The sequence below is a fragment of the Dipteris shenzhenensis genome, chromosome 24 (assembly GCF_047967505.1).
Source record: "Dipteris shenzhenensis isolate YYH24624 ecotype China chromosome 24, Dip_SZ_1.0, whole genome shotgun sequence".
NCBI classification, from domain to species: Eukaryota; Viridiplantae; Streptophyta; class Polypodiopsida; order Gleicheniales; family Dipteridaceae; genus Dipteris; species Dipteris shenzhenensis.
In genome coordinates, this window is record NC_141619.1 from 49,779,941 (window position 1) to 49,802,370 (window position 22,430).

The 22,430-nt window shown below is 42.8% G+C and overlaps 1 long non-coding RNA gene and 1 other non-coding gene across 4 annotated transcripts; both read right to left on the minus strand.

The window, feature by feature from the left end:
- Nucleotides 1-939: 939 nt before the first annotated feature.
- On the minus strand, nt 940-20,674 carry LOC147886721 (uncharacterized). 3 transcript variants are annotated; one of them, XR_015543343.1, is made up of 2 exons: nt 20,371-20,674; nt 940-1,793 (listed from the first exon to the last, which is right to left on the minus strand). It is a non-coding gene; the product is annotated as an uncharacterized LOC147886721 (long non-coding RNA). The 3 variants fall into 3 exon arrangements; XR_015543341.1 differs by lacking the exon at nt 940-1,793 and adding an exon at nt 13,225-13,406; XR_015543342.1 differs by lacking the exon at nt 940-1,793 and adding an exon at nt 19,537-19,913.
- On the minus strand, nt 20,531-20,690 carry LOC147886722 (U1 spliceosomal RNA). Its single transcript, XR_015543377.1, has one exon. It is a non-coding gene; the product is annotated as a U1 spliceosomal RNA (small nuclear RNA).
- Between the last annotated feature and the right edge of the window lie 1,740 nt (nt 20,691-22,430).

Below are 22,430 nucleotides of genomic sequence, written 5' to 3' on the forward strand. Positions count from 1 at the left end.
TGGTTCTCCTACCTCTCCCTACATTCCAACCGTCTCACCAGATACTTCCTACATCAAGACGACCCTCCTTGTGAAGTAGAGACGACTGATACGCCGAGGAGATGACTATGTTTCCTCCGTGTCTAACATCCTCTACCACTCTCTCCATAAATATTCTATAAGATTGCTCGACTCTTTCTCCCTTCGGTCTTTAGGTTAAATTATCTATGCCCGCCTCAATACTCCCTGATCTCCCGACCAAGAATTCTCGCCTCTTCTACTGTAAATCACGAATTAATTCCTGCACATTGTTGATAATTTCCTAAAGTGCTTCACAATTCCCACCATTCACAGTTGTTTGTTAGAGTTTCCTTAACAACTGGAGAGCACGGTAGAGAATATTGATTTCTCCTTGCAAGCGTTGAGGGTTCTCGTTCCACCGACTAGACTCTGCATGTGCTTTTTCTACCATATGTGCTCCGCTTCCACAGCATTTACACGAAGGAGTCTTCTCATGCTTGCAATTGAACAATGGCTAATTGCTTTGAAGTGTCGAATTGCTTGTAGGCGCAGATTGTGTTGACTTAATCTCTTTGATCACCAACTGTTTCAAGATTTGATTAAGTCGTTCTAATTGTCCATCCCCTTGGGGGTAGAACACATGTGGCTTCGACATGTTGCCTATCTACTTCGTCTTTTAACTCCTTTTCCGCATTCGATCAAAATGCCCAATTTATTTGCAGGATCACCAATGTGACAGGTAGAAATTAGATCCTAAAATCTACCTATTAGTAAACATATAATGTCTTCATGAATACATTCAAAGCTTCCGAAAGAGAATACACCAACTCAAGATTGAGTGCCATAGAAATGATCAATTGAAGTGAACAACTACATATTTCTTATATTGCAAATGCTTCTATAACAACAGCATATAAAGTAAGCATAGAACTAGGCAAAACAAAGTCCGATCAACAACACCATATCCGCATTCGGAACACTGCGTGACAAATTCATGAGTCGAACAACTAACTAACTACATATGGTAGTTGCTTGCTAACTTGCAGATGCGCCTCATCAGCGGTTGCTCAACTAACTCCCATTAAGGTAAATAGTTTTTAAATATGTTTAGGCTACACTCGCCCAAACTCCTCAAAATGAGTTCGATGACATTACAAAGTCTCGAGAGCTTCTCTTCCATAGTATCTCGTGCACCCACCAATGCAAATGAAAGCATCTCTTGTGTAATGGTAACATTTGATCAAGACCTCACACATTCGTCACTGTAGGATGAGAAGGCTAGGGAGTCCTTCACAAATTGTTAATATAACATCTTTGTGAAGAATAACCAGCCATCGCCATGATAAGGCTCCTTGCCATATACATCAATGTAAAGGTCACACTCGAACTCAGATCTCTAGGTATTGATCTTCCATCTGCCATGTCGCTGAACAAGCTCCCCCTCTGCTTGTGTTGGCCAAATGGATAATTCTTCCTCCTTGGACACCAAGCTTTTGATGTCCTTCCATTGAGGGCCCCAAGGATCTACCCATTGTGAGGTAGCTGGGTGATGTCAAGCAAGCGCTGAAGAGGCACAATGGAAATTCTCTACATTCAGTCAAAATGTGCTGGAATCTCATAGGCACGGTGCTCTTCTTCTTCGGTCTCCTCTCTTGTTAACAATCTCGTCCCTAATCTTCTGCTTCTCTTACTATCTCGATGTGGCTCCTCTCTTGACATTGCAAATGGTAGCAGTTATGTGAAGCTACTAAGGCAGATGCTGTGAAGATATTGGTGGATGCAAGCAAGATAATCTACATGCATAAATTCAAAAACAAAGATAAATTTAATTTATCAATGACTCAATCATGTAACATTTCATAATTTGAAGCATGCAAAAATTATATAGGTTTCACGCATGTTTTGTTTTGACAGTCAGATTCCAATATACATCGTTGCAAAACCAAAAATGACATGTATTAGAACGCCTCTGTCTTTGAGAGAGCCCAGGTACCCACACTCTAAGAGTGGTCCCTTCTAGGTCTTGTGCCTGATGAGCATAAGGGCCAAGGACTACTTTGTAGGCTAGGCCCTAGTGTGGAGCTTAAGAGAAGAGAGGAGAATTTAGCTTTCTAATCAAACGCATTATTAAATGAATAGACAACATCCTTATATAATTGAGGTGGTACTCGTACCGCCATGGGTATGTAGGCATGTACTTTTGGTAGTAGATGTGCTATCAATGGTAGCCATTCGTAGTACCAGCGATACTACACATTGTACTACCTGGAAAAATATGAACATCGTTGGTGAAATTTGGGCCTAATTCATCGCCAACGGTTGTATTACCTACCGGTACTATACCATTTACCCACAATAATTGCCCTTGTACCAGTGGTATAATTCACTGAAGGCTTTGCCCAAAAAACTCAATCATTGAAGGCTTTGCCCAAAAAACTCAATTTGTACCAACATAGCAATTGAAAAGCCTCATCAAATTCACAAAACAAAAAACTATTAAGAAGACAAAGAAAAGTTTCATATGGGGTATAGCCTAATACATCTCCTTATATGTTTCATGCAAAAGAAATCCTTCAAAAATAATATTAAAGAAGTGTTTTATCCACAACAATATCTTTGTTTATTTTAGATTACATAACGAGTTAAATGCTAATGACATTGTCATATGAAATACTTCTTAATGACTATTTAAAAATCAGTATATAACATTTCAAACTTCACATCAACTCATTTATTAAGATCCACATGCAATTAATGGTAAGATCCACATGCACTTAATGGTCGGTATACACCCTGTGTTTGAGAAAGTCAAATTTTAGAATTTCTTAAAGAATCAATTGTGAATTCATTGGAAGTTAAATAATGTCTCTACGTACCTGATTTTTATAATGAAAAGATCACGAGGTCCTGGTCAAATAAAGGAGACTCCAAAGATCTTTGCAAGAGGAGTCAAAGAAGATGGTTTCTACCGAATCAATGCATTGATGGTTCATGGGAACATAACTATGGCATGAGAGATTTAGGCATGTCAAATACAGTATCTTGTCAGAGATGCAAAAGGTTGGTATGGTGGATGCACTTCCACCAATAGCACGTGTAGAAGGAATTGGTGAGGCTTGCATGGAGGGCAAGCAACATCGGGAATCATTCTCGAAGGAGGCCACAGTGGTAGAAGGGCCAAGGCTCTACTAGAGTTGGTACATTCTGACATTTGCGGTCCGAGTAGTAGGGTTCACTACTTGGATAAGAAATCCCAAGCTTCAACGAGTTTGAGAAATAGAAAGCCAAGGCATTGTGACATTTGTGGACCGTGTAGCAGGGTTTACTACTTGGCTAAGGAATCCCAAGCTTCGACCAATTTGAGAAATGGAGGGCCAAGGTAGAAAAGGAATCAGGAAAAGAAGTAAAGACACTCTGCACCGACAGAAGGGGAGGTTCACTCCAGAAACAATTAATGCTTATTGTAAGAAGAATGGCCAGCAAAATGGGGTGAAAGAACTATGTGATATTGGAGATGGAGCTAGCTATGAGGGGTGAGGTGGTTTATGTAGCCGCACACATCTTGAATAGAATGAAGACCAAGGCAATCGAGGGTAAGACCTCACATAAAGCCTAATATGGTAAGAATCCTACCGTTTCCCACTTGAAAGTATTCGGTTCTAAAGCATTTGTTCATCTGCATAAAGGTGAGAGAAAAAATCTAGATTCCAAGGCAAGAAGTGCATATTTGTTTGAATTTAGTTAAGAGTCAAAAGAATATTGGCTCTTTGACCCAAAAAAGAAGCAAATCCACATAAGCCGAAACATTGTCTTTGAGAAGTTGGAGCCCCATTGTCTTTGAGAATTTGGAGCCCCAATAAGAGATTGCAGCACAAGCTCCAATTGTACCCACACTTGCACTCCAACTAGCTATTAAGAAGCAAGGGATGGAGAAGGATTCAAAGTCCGAGCTAGAGGCGCTAAGACACCAACAAAGAAAAAGAGGCTTCCATGCTAGCCTGCAGGATTCTGGAGTGATGGACAACTCAAAGTCAAGTTCCACGGTGAGGAAATCTCAACGAGTTTCAAAGAACCTCACCATGAACTATGCTTCAGCCGCTCAGATTGTGGAGACAAAGTCTTTGAAGAGACAAATGATGTGCCTAAATGGCGGGTTGCTAAAGAATCATACTCAACACTTGGTAGACAGACCTCTCAAGCGGAAGGTGATCGGCACCAAGGTGGTTATACGAGGCAAAGTTCAAGTGATGGTAGATAAGTTGCTCCACAGGTCACCATTTAAGAGCACAAACTCAAAATTGCCATCTGAAAAAATGGGCAGCCAATGCTATGACTGTTCATATGGTCATGCCATCCTTGCACTCTGGGAAAAAAGTCAAGACCCCTCCGCTTGAGCACAACCTTTGACCACTAGCCTAGCTTTGTAGTTGTCCATTGAGGGGTTCCCTTTAGGGGAAAGGGCCATATTGACCAGGGTACTAACATTGCTTCCTCAAGATATTGTTAAAGAAAATCATTTAAGCTTTTAGCATTGTTAAGTAGCACATTTAACGCTACTAATTATCATACATCAAATCATGCCAGACTATTCATTAGCACATCCAAGACTGTCATGTGCACTCTTTAGTTATAGAGATCTGCTTTGTGGTCATTAAATGTTCAACGTACAGATAAAAACATTTACATGGGCTGAAACAGACCCCAAGGACATGGTACCGACGCATTGATTTCAATTATGGGGTACGAGCACATATGGAATCACTTACAGCGAGTGTGGAGTTGGGTGATTTCTGTGATTCAGATTGAGCAGGTGATTTGGACACCAAACACTCTACACCAAGGTATCATTTCATGCATGCATCAAGTTGTTAGAAATCACCCAACAAAGGGTACGCACAGCGGAAGACTAATAGAATTGCCCAGGAGCTCACACAGTGTGGTGTGGGGTGTGGAATCACAAACTTCTTAACTTATGTGCATAGAATAGATGTGCAGACTCATCAATAGACAATGAACCAGCCAGATAAAGAAACCACCAAAATAATATATTTCCGTCCAAAGCTATGGACACAATACAAAACAGATAGATCCAGAGTCCCACCAATGGTGTGGTCCTCTGATCTTAGCACAAGGTCCCTCTCATATCTACCGGTTATCTCTAGACTTGAGCCCGCATACTCCACCTCGAGCGTAAGTAGACTTTCCGTCTAGATCCCTTCCACCTTGTTGTCTTTGCACCTAGGTGGGCAGCACTCTGAGCTAGGTCTGCAGCTCTACAGCCCACTTGAATCCTCCTGGATAGAGGCCCACAGGTGGCTGTTCTGCTGCTCTTTCTGCTCCCTGAACTGCTGCTCCAAGTGATAATGAACGAGGGCTCGAGGCCCTCCTTTTATAGGCACATGACACATGGGTATAGGCAGCAATGAGTCATCGAGAGGGGGTGTTAGAATAGGTCACTCACCTACCTGTGAGCCGGCTGACTGGACCTGGTTAGGGTAGAGACATACGTGGAGCATGCGCCTGCTGTACTGGCCCATGTCCCATCCTGGTTTACATACTGAAACAGTACGCATGACAGCTGAATAGAAGCAGCAGATTGTGCAGTAGGGCCAGGACTATTATAGGTCTGGCCGGGCCTGGTAGCAGGTCGAGTACAAGCTCTGTTGAGTTTGACTGGCCCGGATCCAATTGGCCCATTTTGCAGACCGAAACAGCCTGGTCAGCACGTTGGCCGCCTACAAAACATGGCTCTGTGATTTATCCCACTGATGGCACGCAGGACCAGAAAATAGCCATCTTACTTTGCCCTTACATCTCAGATTCGTGCAGCCTTTCTCTGGCTGTCTTTGCTCGGCAGCTTGCCCTCTATATCTTGATTGAAGAAGTTTTGCATTTTGTAAAGCTGTTTTTCATTAGGAAAAGGAAATTCACTTTACAGAAAAGGAAATTTCCCCTTTTAGTCTCTTACAACACAGTTTGTTTGTAGTGATCTTAATGGGTCACTATTTTCTTTGAAACTCCAATTCTGGAAGGTGCAGCTTTTGTAAGCTGGTTCTCATTACAAAAAGGAATTTCTGCCTGTAATTCCTTGTTCGTGAATGTCTTTGGTGAAATTAATGACTGACAATGCCGAAGAACTGCCCCTGCGGCCTTTTTGGCTTTTAGCTCAAGAGCTAGCTGCAGTGCATAGTTTGCTAGCAGGGTTTGTTGTGCTTAGTAGGAGTTCCCATAAGCAATACTGCTTTGTACTTCCCTGGGCCATACCTATATAAGGGCTCTAGTTGTACTTGGCATATTCATTCATGACTTATACTTCATTACTGAAATAGAATACACAGCAAGAGTTCAATACTCAGCTGAATTCTAAAAAGGATTGACTTCCTCCTATCCTTGTGCAGCCCCTCACAAGTCCCTGTTGAAGATCCAGCCCATGATCTTCCTCTCCTACCCTTTTCCTAAACATAAGGTACTACACTACTTTAACTTTCCTGCAAATTCTACTAAACTTAGTAGTGTTTACTGTTAGTTAGGAGCAGTCCTGTTGCATAGTTTTTGTGTTCCCTGATCGGTTAGAGCACGTGGAGGTATGGGTGTATGGGGTGGGCCACCTTCAGCTTGTTCCTGAGTGCTGTCACATGGGAAATGATGGAGCATCACATTCAATGGGTGGCTGGAGCCCACACGGTGTCATTCAGAGGGGCAGTATGAGGGTCGAGAACCCCACATGTGAGTCCCCATATGAGGAGGACAATGGGGACTAAGGAAAGGGTCTGGGCTGGCTCAGCATGGGGTTTGTACGGCATTCCACCTGGGTAGATCTGAAAGCAAGAAGGGCAGCACAAGTGTGGCCATGCCTGCAGCACAAGAGGGATAGCAGCAGATTAGCGTCAGGTGTGGCTGCTACATGGACAGCATAGTAGATGCAGCCATGTTGGCTGGAAGGCCCACCCATTGGGCAGGGTTAGAGGAGATTACGAATGGCAGGGAACCCTGCAAACAGGGTGCCCAGGGGCTGAGATCTGCTCACTCGGGTCAGGTCAGGTCGGCCTACCTAAAATGTCAGGCTGTTACAAGGGAGGACAGACTACTCCTCCTCTACAAAAGGAGACTTTGGGCCTCATTCCACTACAAGCTACAAAAGCCCAAATTGATGGACAAACAGAGAGGGTTAACCGCTGGTTGGAAGAGTATCTAAGGCATTTTTTCTTTGAGACCCAAGCATCGTGGGACCAATGGTTGCATCTAGCTGAGTTTTGTTATAATACCACCAAGCACACTTCAATTGGTATGAGCCCTTTTGAAGCCATGTCTGGCTGTAAAGCTCATGTTCCATCAACCATTATTGATCAAGCATTGACCAGCCAGCAAGCCAAGGATGATTTGGCTCACATGACTGCTCTATTACAGGAATGTAAAGATAATATGGTAAGGGCCCAAGCAAGGATGAAGGATTATGCTGATGACCATAGGAGAGATCTTCATTTTAAAGAAGGGGATTATGTGTTTCTCAGATTACATAAGTCCAAGCATGCTTCTTTGAAAGGTAATACCAATGTTAAACTTGCTCATAGGTATTATGGACCTTACAAGGTTTTGAGGAAAGTTGGGGAAGTGGCTGATGAGTTGGAGCTTCCATAATCCTCTAGAATACACAAAGTATTCCATGTATCACTTCTCAAGAAGTATTTGGGGCCTAAGGAGCAAGTTATGGAAGAGCTACCTCCTATGGATGAAGAGGGCCAGATTGAGTATATACCTGAGAAGATCCTTGGATTTAGAGATCATGTGTTGAGGAACAAGTCCTACATGGAATATCTTATCAAATGGAGAGGTCTACCTGATGAGGAGTCTTCTTGGCAGCCATATACAATTGTGGAGCAGTACCCTCAATTGCTTAGCTGAATTCTATGGCCAAAATTGCATCCTTATGAGCAGATCTGATTTTCTCTTGCTATATGGCATATATGGACATGTTGCAGTCAGCATTCACTATCCTTTCTCAGATCAGCATGTCTCTCACTGGATTATATGATCAGATCTGTTATATTGGTTGCTTGATTTCTTGGGAATATTATATGATCCATTTACAGATCAGCATGCCTACAGGGAGGTATTTGACTGAGAAACTTCATTGTTCAGCTGATATGACTAGAATTGAGCTATTCAGGTTTACAAGGAGCATTGTATGTCCAGGTTACAGCCTTTTCAAATTTGAGGACAAATTTCGATTTGAGGAGGGAGGATTGTAACAGAGGGCTACTTTTTACTTAGGCTAAACCTAGGCTAAAGTTAGTGGAAAGGCCTTTATTGGCTTGTAAGTGTTTTTTTCCCTTTGTTTAGGGTACACCATAAGTTGCCACGTGGCATCCTAGGAGGTCATCCCATAAGCAATACTGCTTTGTACTTCCCTGGGCCATACCTATATAAGGGCTCTAGTTGTACTTGGCATATTCATTCATGACTTATACTTCATTACTGAAATAGAATACACACCAAGAGTTCAATACTCAGCTGAATTCTAAAAAGGATTGACTTCCTCCTATCCTTGTGCAGCCCCTCACAAGTCCCTGTTGAAGATCCAGCCCATGATCTTCCTCTCCTACCCTTTTCCTAAACATAAGGTACTACACTACTTTCCCTGATCGGTTAGAGCTTGTGGAGGTATGGGTGTATGGAGTGGGCCACCTTCAGCTTGTTCCTGAGTGCTGTCACATGGGAAATGATGGAGCATCACATTCAATGGGTGGCTGGAGCCCACACGGTGTCATTCAGAGGGGCAGTATGAGGGTCGAAAACCCCACATGTGAGTCCCCATATGAGGAGGACAATGGGGACTAAGGAAAGGGTCTAGGCTGGCTCAGCATGGGGTTTGTACGGCATTCCACCTGGGTAGATCTGAAAGCAAGAAGGGCAGCACAAGTGTGGCCATGCCTGCAGCACAAGAGGGATAGCAGCAGATTAGCGTCAGGTGTGGCTGCTACATGGACAGCATAGTAGATGCAGCCATGTTGGCTGGAAGGCCCACCCATTGGGCAGGGTTAGAGGAGATTACGAATGGCAGGGAACCCTGCAAACAGGGTGCCCAGGGGCTGAGATCTGCTCACTCGGGTCAGGTCAGGTCGGCCTACCTAAAATGTCAGGCTGTTACAAGGGAGGACAGACTACTACTACTCTACAAAAGGAGACTTTGGGCCTCATTCCACTACAAGCTACAAAATCCCAAATTGATGGACAAACAGAGAGGGTTAACCGCTGGTTGGAAGAGTATCTAAGGCATTTTTTCTTTGAGACCCAAGCATCGTGGGACCAATGGTTGCATCTAACTGAGTTTTCTTGCAATACCACCAAGCACACTTCAATTGGTATGAGCCCTTTTGAAGCCATGTTTGGCTGTAAAGCTCATGTTCCATCAACCATTATTGATCAAGCATTGACCAGCCAGCAAGCCAAGGATGATTTGGCTCACATGACTGCTCTATTACAGCAATGTAAAGATAATATGGTAAGGGCCCAAGCAAGGATGAAGGATTATGCTAATGACCATAGGAGAGATCTTCATTTTAAAGAAGGGGATTATGTGTTTCTCAGATTACATAAGTCCAAGCATGCTTCTTTGAAAGGTAATACCAATGTTAAACTTGCTCATAGGTATTATGGACCTTACAAGGTTTTGAGGAAAGTTGGGGAAGTGGTTGATGAGTTGGAGCTTCCATCATCCTCTAGAATACACAAAGTATTCCATGTATCACTTCTCAAGAAGTATTTGGGGCCTAAGGAGCAAGTTATGGAAGAGCTACCTCCTATGGATGAAGAGGGCCAGATTGAGTATATACCTGAGAAGATCCTTGGATTTAGAGATCATGTGTTGAGGAACAAGTCCTACATGGAATATCTTATCAAATGGAGAGGTCTACCTGATGAGGAGTCTTCTTGGCAGCCATATACAATTGTGGAGCAGTACCCTCAATTGCTTAGCTGAATTCTATGGCCAAAATTGCATCCTTATGAGCAGATCTGATTTTCTCTTGCTATATGGCATATATGGACATGTTGCAGTCAGCATTCACTATCCTTTCTCAGATCAGCATGTCTCTCACTGGATTATATGATCAGATCTGTTATATTGGTTGCTTGATTTCTTGGGAATATTATATGATCCATTTATAGATCAGCATGCCTACAGGGAGGTATTTGACTGAGAAACTTCATTGTTCAGCTGATATGACCAGAATTGAGCTATTCAGGTTTACAAGGAGCATTGTATGTCCAGGTTACAGCCTTTTCAAATTTGAGGACAAATTTCGATTTGAGGAGGGAGGATTGTAACAGAGGGCTACTTTTTACTTAGGCTAAACCTAGGCTAAAGTTAGTGGAAAGGCCTTTATTGGCTTGTAAGTGTTTTTTTCCCTTTGTTTAGGGTACACCATAAGTTGCCACGTGGCATCCTAGGAGGTAATCCCATAAGCAATACTGCTTTGTACTTCCCTGGGCCATACCTATATAAGGGCTCTAGTTGTACTTGGCATATTCATTCATGACTTATACTTTATTACTGAAATAGAATACACAGCAAGAGTTCAATACTCAGCTGAATTCTAAAAAGGATTGACTTCCTCCTATCCTTGTGCAGCCCCTCACAAGTCCCTATTGAAGATCCAGCCCATGATCTTCCTCTCCTACCCTTTTCCTAAACATAAGGTACTACACTACTTTAACTTTCCTGCAAATTCTACTAAACTTAGTAGTGTTTACTGTTAGTTAGGAGCAGTCCTGTTGCATAGTTTTTGTGTTCCTCGATCGGTTAGAGCATGTGGAGGTATGGGTGTATGGGTTGGGCCACCTTCAGCTTGTTCCTGAGTGCTGTCACATGGGAAATGATGGAGCATCACATTCAATGGGTGGCTGGAGCCCACACGGTGTCATTCAGTGGGGCAGTATGAGGGTCGAAAACCCCACATGTGAGTCCCCATATGAGGAGGACAATGGGGACTAAGGAAAGGGTCTGGGCTGGCTCAGCATGGGGTTTGTACGGCATTCCACCTGGGTAGATCTGAAAGCAAGAAGGGCAGCATAAGTGTGGCCATGCCTGCAGCACAAGAGGGATAGCAGCAGATTAGCGTCAGGTGTGGCTGCTACATGGACAGCATAGTAGATGCAGCCATGTTGGCTGGAAGGCCCACCCATTGGGCAGGGTTAGAGGAGATTACGAATGGCAGGGAACCCTGCAAACAGGGTGCCCAGGGGCTGAGATCTGCTCACTCGGGTCAGGTCAGGTCGGCCTACCTAAAATGTCAGGCTGTTACAAGGGAGGACAGACTATTCCTCCTCTACAAAAGGAGACTTTGGGCCTCATTCCACTACAAGCTACAAAAGCCCAAACATGCATAGTCAGATGGGCTAGTTTTTAATTTCAGCCTCTTTTCAAGCTTGGAGTTAATTACATTGTGCGTTGACGCTGAGTCAAACAACACAATGGCGTCATGATTGGCTCCTTGCCCCTTCATCTTAATCACCTCAGTATCGTTAAGGACTGTATACCCCGTTGCCACGGGCTTTGATAGGACATTATCAGGTACACTGGTTACTAGCTTAGCAACAGACACACATAACAAAACAGGTACTGACCTTTGAGAAGATCCCGCTAGCTGAACCTCTATCTGTTCTGCTCTGGGACTTTCCTCTATTTCCACGCCGCATTCTGAGATCACCATATCAACCATCCAACGATCCTTGTTTCGTAGACAATCTTTCCACTGATGAGGCTGAAGGCATCCAAAACACAAGCCTTCTCTCCTCGCTTTTTCTCTTTGCTCTGGGTTCAAAGAAGACTTCGACCAAGCCCGGGCTGCCATTGGTGTTACTTTTCTTTTCACTCCAATGGTGGTACTTGGTTTAGGAGTCTCAACTGGCTTCGCCTGCTTGGCTTGACCACTAGGCTATGAGGCACTACCTTTTTTAATCCACTTCTTCTTAAACCCAGTTTTCTTCGGGTGCTCATACTGAGTCCCAACCTGCACAAACCCACTTGGTCTATTCCCTTTGGCATCCTCATCGTTCAGGGCTATGGCAATTGCTTCATCTAGCGTGTTCGCATACTTAGCCCGAACTTCCATCTTGATCCGATCATTCAGTCCAAAGATAAAATCTTTTACTTGCACTGACTGAGGTAGAGGTTCGTAAATTTTTATTACACTTTCTCTGAACTTATCAGTATATTCAACCACTGATAAATTTCTCTAACGAAGGTTTCGATACTGATCCCAAGCTCGAGATGCTTCGTCAAGGAGAAATGGATGTACATTAATCATGCCTTGCAATTGTGTATGAAGAGAAGTTGTTGCATTTTCAACTAGAGTTGCATGAAGTGATGGCCAATAGAAAGGAATACTCTAGAGTGACATCATTATGCTCAAACCTGGAAAGAACTTGGGATTGATCTTTAAAGAACTCATTCCACCATCTTGTGTGCTCATCCCTTGCATATGTGTGGGCCTTCTCAATGAGATCCTTCTTTTCTTGAAGGCATCTATGGTAAGCAATGTCTCTCTTTTGGCTTTGAGCCCATTGCACTTCTGATTAACCTCCAGTGGATCTTGCAAAGAAGCACAAATCATACGATTAGGAATGAAAGTAGCAATCCATTCTCTGGTAGCCACGTTGGAGATGAAGAGTACTGCATGCCATCCATATATGTTTTTCCATCTCTCATCTTTATGCGAAATTGATGTTGAAAGCTTAGATTGTTTAGTTGTTGAATACATGTGTCGGATGAATTAGAACCATTCACAAACTTTCTAAAGTAAAATGTTTCTTTCAAGTGTAGCACATGAGGATGTGGTGTATATGCTTTAGCTATAAGTGAAAGCATTGTTGTCAAAGTGAAGGCATCATGTCGCGCTAGCTTCTTTGAGAATGTGCTAAACATCTAACCAATTTGATCATGTGTGTGACCAACCAAGAGGAACCCAAGTTTGACCTTAGTGAAGATACCTTTTTGCACCAACATATTCAAAAATGCAAGAAAAGTTTGATTCTTGTTCTCTCTAGCCGTGTTATCCAACTGCAAATACAAGACGGAAGGAAGAGGCCCTTCCCATGTTGAAATTATATGATGAAGAATGGTGATTGTTAGATTGCATCATTATGGACATTTGGATATGTAAAAAATACTTTTGATAAAATCTGGTTGTTATATATGAGACATCTGACAAGCTGCATCTGCACAAAAGAATCCTTTGGTACCCTAATAAAATGTGGGAGATTGGCCTTTTTCTAGTCCATGCCATCAATAACAATCCCTAAGTATTTGTTTGGATTCTTTAGGCCCTTCTTCTTGTGCTTTGTAAGCTTTGCACGTTCCAATGCTTGCTGTTCTCTATGCACCTTCATAGCTTCATTTACTTGATCTGAAAGCAAAATTTTGGTACTGAGAAGAATAAAACATTTATTATAAATTAGATGGACAATACATGAAATATTGAGCATGGAGAAGTACCTCTTTCATTATTTGATTTTGCATTTTGCCTCCTACTCTTCAACTTTTCACATTTTCTGCATATCTTATAGGGGGTCTAGTCACTAAGCGGATCTTGGCTGTCTGGGATTATGTTAGATCTAGTCTTAGACGATAAGTTCCCTCTAATTGTTTATTTAGTCTATCATCAAATGCAGAATCATCAGCCTGGGAGATGATAGCGGCTTGGCATATCTTGGGTAAGACCTCAAAGGCTCTCACATGTAACTAGACAGACCTCAGATTTTATTTCCTTCATTGGCAAGCAAGGCAGGATCACACAGCATTCTCCTTGGTAGATATTCACTCTAGCTAATAGAGTTCGCTGCCCAACCTCAGTCCCCCCCAAAACACATAGTGCTTGTGCGCATGCACACACGGGAAATGTAAGTTTCATGGACTGCTTCGACCATCATGGTAGTGATTGTTACGCTCAAGTTGAGGTAACATGACCTCGGAAGAGTCAGTGGACATTTTCCTTTAAAAGATCAATGTTTGTATTATATTTGTTTGGGCTTCACATAAATGATCAAAAGGAATCAAGGTCAAGGTCCTTGGTGAGGGTGACATGGCACAAGACTAGGTGGATCTAAGGCTAAGGGATCTAAATGCATTAAATGTGCCAAGGGGCAAATGATTTCAATGATATCCCAAGAGAGGGGTAAATGATGCATTTAGGAGATGCCCTCAAATGATGACATTTGGGGGACTAGATCCATCTAGGGATATGTGGGCTCTATGTGTATGATGCAGGTTTTCTTACTTGCGTATCTTTTGGAGCTTGCTACAGTAGGGGTTGGCTGGGTGGAACATAGTTGTGCCTATGCCGGAAAAGTTTGGCGTTAATGGTTTAGTCGTATCATTTGGTATCAGAGCGTAACAATTAGGTAATGATTTGGGGAGTCCACAATTAATCTGGGCAAATCCAGATCATGGAAGGATTGTGTTGAGACAGGCGGCACGTTTCCTGACTGAGCGATGAGAAAAGGAGGCTGCGATGGGTGAAGCGTATCAGGTGGTCGGTATTGTTACCTTGAATATGCATGACGTTTGGGTAGTGTGCGCCTGAAAAAGAAGCTCTCTATCGTTATCCACCTTAAGCTTGAGCAAACGTTGAAAGGTGTAGACCTTTGAAGATCAGCCTCTGATGGTGTTGAACTAGCCTGACATGTGCTATGGGTACAGGGTGGCATAGTATCATTAACCAATTTGTTAGGCTCTTGGTGACTTTCTTTTTCTGAAGTCTCTTGATCGAGCTTCATCCGCACATGTGGGTTATAATTCCAAAACTTCTTACATTGGGAACTGTGGGGTAACTTTTCTACTGGTAAGGTGTTCCCAAGTAAGGGTTCATTTGTTGTGCATACTCCTTCCAGTCCCTTAGGGGACCATTCAAGAGGAGGTAGCTCAGATTTTGAGGGAGCTGGCTTTGCAAGATACAATTTGACGATCCTTGTTTGGACTCATTCGAATTCATTGAAGTGTTCGGCCTTGGCTTTTCGGCGATTTCCTTCTTCAACTTTCTTGTGGAATCTTCTGCTGTCATTCAACTTTAGAGGATCAACTTTTGGAATCTCGACTGCCATTAGGGCATGCATAATACCTAAGTCATTGTCAAAGACTTGATCTTCAGTTTGAGCATTCTCAGCCTCAGTTTCAAGGTCCTAAGGAAAATCTGAGTCATTATTGGTATGGATACCTTCTTCAAGTTCATTATTCCACTACAGGTCAGCCATAAAGAATGGCACCTCTAGATCGATTGGTTCTTCATGTGTGAGTGGAGGATCTACCTGCATGACCCTAGCATCTATCTACACGAAGATGGGGTCTAATGAATGGTAGTTGTCAATGGTTGCCAATGTTTGTATCCAATTTTTGACATTGCTTTGTGTATCGCCTGCTATGGCATGTTGTTGCAGGAGAGATGATTTGCTTGATATCGTCGTTGAAGAGGTTTCATCCAATGCTCTAGGCACAATTGGTTTTATTACTCCTGTCCCCACATTTACTCTGACTGTGGTGTCGTGATTTTGGGTTGTGAGTCTATCAGTTCCCCAATCATGGAGGACTGATGCTTCACGCAACCAAGGATGTCCCAGCAAGATTTGATAGGATTTCATGGGGAGATCTAAGATTGTGAATTGAAGGGAAAAGCGGACTCTTGCGACTTTTGTTGATATACCATTTACTATTCCCAAGGGTTTTTCCCAAGAATCATCGACAAGGCATATGCTGAAATTAGCCTTTTGCATTGGTGGGAGACCCCATTCATTGTAGAGCTCCTTGGATAGGACATTTACACCTGCTCCACCATCCACTATGGCTTGGAATTCATTATATGCCTTGTGGATCAATGGCACAGTGATGTTGTGTTGAGAGTTGTGGTGCCATGAGCACATAATTAGAGGCTAAGGTATGTGCTAAGGAAAGAATTAAAATGGCCACCCTAGGATGTGGACTACATGATGTGGAGATGTGGATCACGGATATCCACAAGGAGAGATGTGGATCACATGATAGAACTTGATGATGTTATCAAGTTATGTCATAAGTTGAAACAAATAGAAATGAACTATAATATGAGTTAAAATGGGAAATTAGAGCTTTATTTATGCTAGCATTATTGCTTGGTTCTTGTAGGTCATATGTGTTGGTTAGATGGAATTTCCTTGTACAAGGAATTATGTAGTAGGTAATGACCCCCTAACCTTGCACCCAAGTTTTGAGTGCCTTATGATTTAAATTTAAACAAAGTGACAAGGCCAAGCATCATTGGGGCATTGTAGAGCTGCTCGTGCTCTAAATTTTGAGCCAAAAAGCTCCCAAAATGGAGTCCTCATTCAAAAGTTATAATGATTTTACTATTTCTATATTTGTTATGACAAAATTCAATGACGTTATCGAGTTATGTCATAAATTATGACAAATTTTGTTGTTTCTGTGCCAACATGGACAAAATGTGTGTGTAGAGTAGCAACAAAGCTCCACTTGTACTTGCATAAGGCTAGGAATAATCTCTCTTAGGAATCCTCAGCATGCACGTTCTACTTGCAACTCCTACATGCATGTTCTACATGCAACTCCTACATGCAACTCTTACATGCAACATGCAACATGCGAGTTCTACATGCAACTCCTACATGTAACTTCTATATGCAAGTTCTACTTGTAGAGAGAGAATGTCTTACAATTCTTACATACAGAGAGAGAAGCTCTCTAACTTGTATAAATACCCCATAATGGAATGAAGCCCACACTCTTTGGGGCATTGTGTTGAGTTCTACTTTGGTATTCCAAGGAATTATCTCAAGTGTCCATGCTTCCTTGCACTCCATGTCCAAAAGCATGTCCTAACCTTGCAACTCCTCCTCCCCTCTCCTCCAGATTCTCCTTTACCACAAAATGTGGTGAGCTAGGTCCAATCCAACTTCTTGGCACCATATGTGGAATACCCTCTGCATAGGGCAAGTAACAATGATCATTGTTTTCAGCAAGGGTCATCACTGGAATCATATATTGAGTCTCTCTAGTCTACAAAAAATAACAAGGGTTGCTTACTCTTAGAGTCATCATTGGAATCTTGAATCATTGGAGCCACAACCACTTAAGGATATTGACTTTCCACATGAGGCAAGCCTCCATTCATCTAGCAATGTGGAGGTCATGTCTAGGAATTGGCACCACCAGCTAGTGAAACATGTCAATGGAGCATAAGGGAAACTTTGGATAGCAATGTCTTCTAAATGATATTGAAGCACGTCTTATTTCAATTTGAATCCATTTTGTGCAAATAGGTGACTTAACCTTTGACAAACAATACTGCCTCAAGGGAAGCATTATCAATGTATTTGTAGATGTTGATAGAGCTTAGCACATACTCCGAAGATTCCTTACAGATGGCGAAACAGCCATTGTTGGTATTAAGAGAATGTTTCAATACACACATTATTATATGAGTGGCTTAGTAAGGTCTACTTTGACAATGTGTGCATTGAATGAGCTTTTGCCTGGTTCCCTATATAAGGAACAAAAGGTCACGTTAAACTGCAAATGGGCTGAACACATTGAGTGTTTGCAAAAAGAACAATTAGAAGAGGACTCATCTACAACCGCCTTCATGGATGATGAAAATGTCAAGTTGGAAACTAACACGCTAATACATGGGATTTACACTAGCCAACAAGTCATTGACTTTGAAGACAAAACAATAATTGTTGCACCCTCTGGAGGCTTTTCACGTTTAAGCATCTTCAAAGACAAACATTGCAAAGAGATAGCATTCCCTAACCTCTTCCACGGCCACAATTGCATGTACAATAATTTAGGATTTCCTCGTCCACCCATGCGCACAACCAAGCTATTAACTCCGCTAAATAAAGAAGACATCGTATGTACTTCAAAAGAGCAAATGAAACATATCACACGACTGTACATCAGGAAGTGACTCTATACATCAATAGACGACATTCTAGCTATCGTAGGAGGAGAAAAAGATTCTTGTTATCTGCATCTCAACTCTCTGAGAAATCTAAGGTATATTGTTGCCATAATGGTTTCTTGAGACATCTAGGAGTTGGGAAGATCAAGTCCATCAGATCTGACTACCTTAGTCTTAATCATGAAGAGCAAGAAGCTTATGTATGTAGATCGATCATGCAAACTACAAAAGATGTGTTTAAATACTACCTTGACCATATATTGGTTTGTAGAGGAGCATTCAAGCATGAACTCACTCTTGGCAACAATAGAGTGCAACGGATTCAATCTAGGTCTTTGAAGGATGGTCTATCGAGCAATCGTCGTTATGGAAAGTTGATTGGACCTTGTGGAAGGTTTGCTATTTCATGGATGGAAAGTTATTTTAAGGAACATGAAGAGATAATGCCAACCACAAGCAAACTACACTTAACTGACAACTACACAAGATTCAAAGTATTCTCAATCTACAAAGATGATATGTTAAATAGTAATGAGAGCAACACATGAGCTACTGCCATTTCACAAGGTTATGGAAGAATTACTTCAACAATGTGACCATTCCAAGGAAGGTTAGAATGGGGATCTCTCTCTCTCTCTCTCTCTCTCTCTCTCTCTCTCCATATTCTGTTCATTTCTGCTGCACTTCTCACAATCACTACCATGATGGTCAAAGCAGTCCATGAAATGTACATTTCCTGGGTGTGCATGCGCACACGCACTGTGTGTTTTGGGGGACGGAGGTTGGGCAGCGAACTCTATTAGCTACCAAATGAAGGAAATAAAATCTGAGGTCTGTCTAGATACATGTGAGAGCCTTTGAGGTCTCACCCAAGATATGCCAAGTGACTAGACCCGCTATCATCTCCCAGGCTGATGATTCTGCATTTGATGATAGACTAAATCAGCAATTAGAGGGAACTTACCGTCTAAGACCAGCTCTAATATAATCCAGGCAGCCAAGATCCGCTTAGTGACTAGACCCCCTATCATCTCCCAGGCTCTCATCGATTCAACATTTGATGATAGATTACATCAACAATCAGAGGCATAGACCAACTCCAATAAGATCCAGGCTTTGCCTACAACTTTTCCGGCCTGAACTAGACCATCTATCTATTTTTGGATTGCCTACTCATAAACTAAGGTCAGTCTAGCATCTCTTCATCAATTGGCAGTACATGTATCCCTGCTCTTAGACAAGATGAGCGGTCTCTATGCAGGCTTTGTGAACATATCTAAACTAAGGTCAGTCTAGCATCTCTTCATCAGTTGACAGTACATGTATCCCTGTTCTCAGACAAGAGAAGAGGTCTCTACACAGGCGTTGTGAACATATGTTAGAGCAGGCGGTGGATGAGTTTAAGATACATTTTGAACTTGGCGATGCACAAAATGGAATTGCAGATCGATAAACTTGTTGAGATTGTGCTGCGGCCCATTTAACTCAGAACATGCAATCATTGTTACCATCTGTACATGATGATAGGCAAAAATGCTAAGCTTCTGAATCAAAATATTGGGCACCCAAACATGCCGCAGTGGACGTGCTATTTTGCCTCAATGCTCCTCCAGTGGCTAGGACCACATATCCACTGGATCGACTTGCCATTGTTCCCACCCCAGAGAAAGCAGAGGGATTTTCCTACCCGACACCAAAGAGGCAAGTCAGGTTTTTTGTGAACCTTGCTGGTTATTGCTCAGTTACGCCAGAATCATGACCCCCTCTTCGAAAGGAATGGGAAGATTTCCAGTGGAATGGCAATTGTGACTAGTCTGAGTCTGCGTACGCACAGGAAGGATCATTTCCCTTTCGGTACAAGTTTCCTAAGCAGGCAGAATGCTTCAGCTAGCCCAGCTCCCTGGCACCCCCTGTGCATCATGAGATAAAGTGAAACTGTCGATTGCATTGGCCACATCTGGCCTGCAGCATACAAAAGCATATACGAGTGAGCCACTAGATTATGATTATATGGCAATCTCGCCATCTGAGCCCTCATCATGTGGAGGTGTCAATTTGTCAACTTGAATTAGGGTAGGGTGAAATGTTTCCAGCAGTCTTGATGTATCACCTTTGGCAAAGCTAGGTCTTCCATTTTGCCCAAGCAGTAAAGAATGGTCCTGAGTTGGAAATGTTAAAGCTTATCGTCGCTGGCACTGCATACTATGACCAGAACATCTACAACGAAGGAGCGCATGGAGAATGGTAATGTGAATACATCATGTGTGATCCATGGTGGTGTGTATGCTGCCGTAGAATGGGCACCATGGACAACTGAAAAGTAGGAGCAGTTTTTTGCAGTATCGCGATTTACCTGGAATGCAGAGGCGGTGGAAGTGATACACCAAGCTAAGAGGCTAAGGAGAGAGGGAGGCCGTACCTGAGTTTTGCAATGGGCGATCATAGAACGTTCTATCCCGCATGCGTTTTAGTTACAGGCTATCACGATTGAATACACATGGATCTGGTGCTGTGCGAGACAATGTGTTGTAGGTAGGAGGCCCGAAGCAGCAGATCCGTCCAAGTTGAGCTCGATTTGGAAGGGGGCCGCGCGAACGCGAGCCCCCACTGCCACAAATTATGACGTGCACTCTCCCCGTAGGGAGATGCTAGGGTACAGCCCGTCCGAAGTGCAATGGAGGGGCCGACCCTAGGCCATCGGCCTTCCTGATCACCGATCGACCCCGCCCAGGTAAGTATGTCTTACCGCTGTGCTGGAATCCCTTTAAGTAGGCTCCCGACCCCCCCATATCCCAACCTCTATATGGCCTTAAAACGCGTTTTTCCACGTGGCACAATTTGAGCCACCGCCCTAGCTACTCTATCAATAACTCCTCCATTGCTTGAGTGCAATCTTAGCCTTCTAAATTGCCTTCACTACCCTTCATCCCTTGAGTCCGACCCGTCAAAGGCTATAAGAACTTGTCAATGATACAATATGAGGTGAAGTGCATCACAAAGTAGGCACGCATATAACGACGCTAATTAGCCGGTTTCCTTATGACAATTTGAGGATATCGATTCAAGTAGTCCCACTCCAAAATTAATGTCCATGCTAGACACTTTCACTTCCGAAAATATTAAATATGAATGGCCCCTGGTTGTTGTATTGGGGTAGTCATTCAGGGATTCATAGGACGGATATAGAATCCAACTATGCATTCCTTCAATGGCATATATGTCCATACAATGTGGGTAATTATCTAGACATCTATTGAACCATATTCCCTCAATCCGCCGCCCAGAGTGGGGTCCTAGAGACAAATTTTCATTTTCTTTGTGCAAGATATTACTATTTCTAGAGAGGGAAACATACTCAAAGCTTGAAATGATTGACGCGTATTCTCGCCCTTGGTGTTTGTTACTTTTCTTTAAGTAATTCGACCCATGTCCATTACCACAATCGATATCGTACTTGTCCCATCTGTGCAAAAATTACAAAGATTTCATATTGGAAATTTTTGGAGAATGACTCCGGTAAAGGTCGTCGAGTCGTATTCTATAGGAGAAAATGGTTATAGAAGGAGATTCCCAATGGGAGATAGGGTTTCATGTTGTTAAGAGAATGTTGAAGAGGGAGGATTCATGTTGTCAAGTAATGAACTAAGGCAATTACTCGGTTTTCTTTTATATTTTTTGCAGGTTTTCTTTACTTTCTTTGCATCTTTAAGTAATAATTGGTTTTCTTTTGTATTCTATGGCCAACTTGAAGGTGTACTTTGTTCCTTTAGGTAATTGCTAATTGAATGTATAGCTTCCAAGGATGTACTCCTTTGATATAATTATCTTCATGCTATTTGGCAAGGCATCCCATGCGATGGAGGCCCTAACGATGGCAGCGCAGACAAGGGTTCTGTGTCTTCTTCTCCTGAAACTCACGTCTCGCCCCCCCACTCCCCGTCCCATCAGTCTTGCTCTTGTCAATAATCAGATAGACATCAACAGTGCATCAGATTCGGTCATGCAAGATCTAGATCATGATAAGTGCAATACCCCTCTCCCCCCCTTCACCCTTCACCTAGAGGAAAGTGACATTCTTCAACTCAAACAAGGTGGTAGAGAGGCGGACACTCTTCGTAAGTTTCTCTCTGAGTTCAAAACTGCTCCAACCAGTAATGTCCCTAATAACAACTAGAGTAAAGAAAAACCTCTTTTCGTCTCCTTCGCTACAAAGGATCAACGATCCAATGGAGTCCTCAAGTTTGCAATGCGCCAAGTCCCGAAAGGGAACCCCGTGCAGGAGCTGCCAAAGAGCACCTATGCTGGTGCTGTCAGTGGAGGAGGCAGAAGCCTTTTCAAGGCTCCGTCAATCAACCTAGGAACAACTCTCGCTACGAGCCACGAGAATCTTCAGTGGCACCCCGCCCTCCTCCATCTCAGAACCTGCAAAGTTCCCTTCCGCCATTGATCCAAACGCTCTAAAGGCTACAAAGCCTCTCA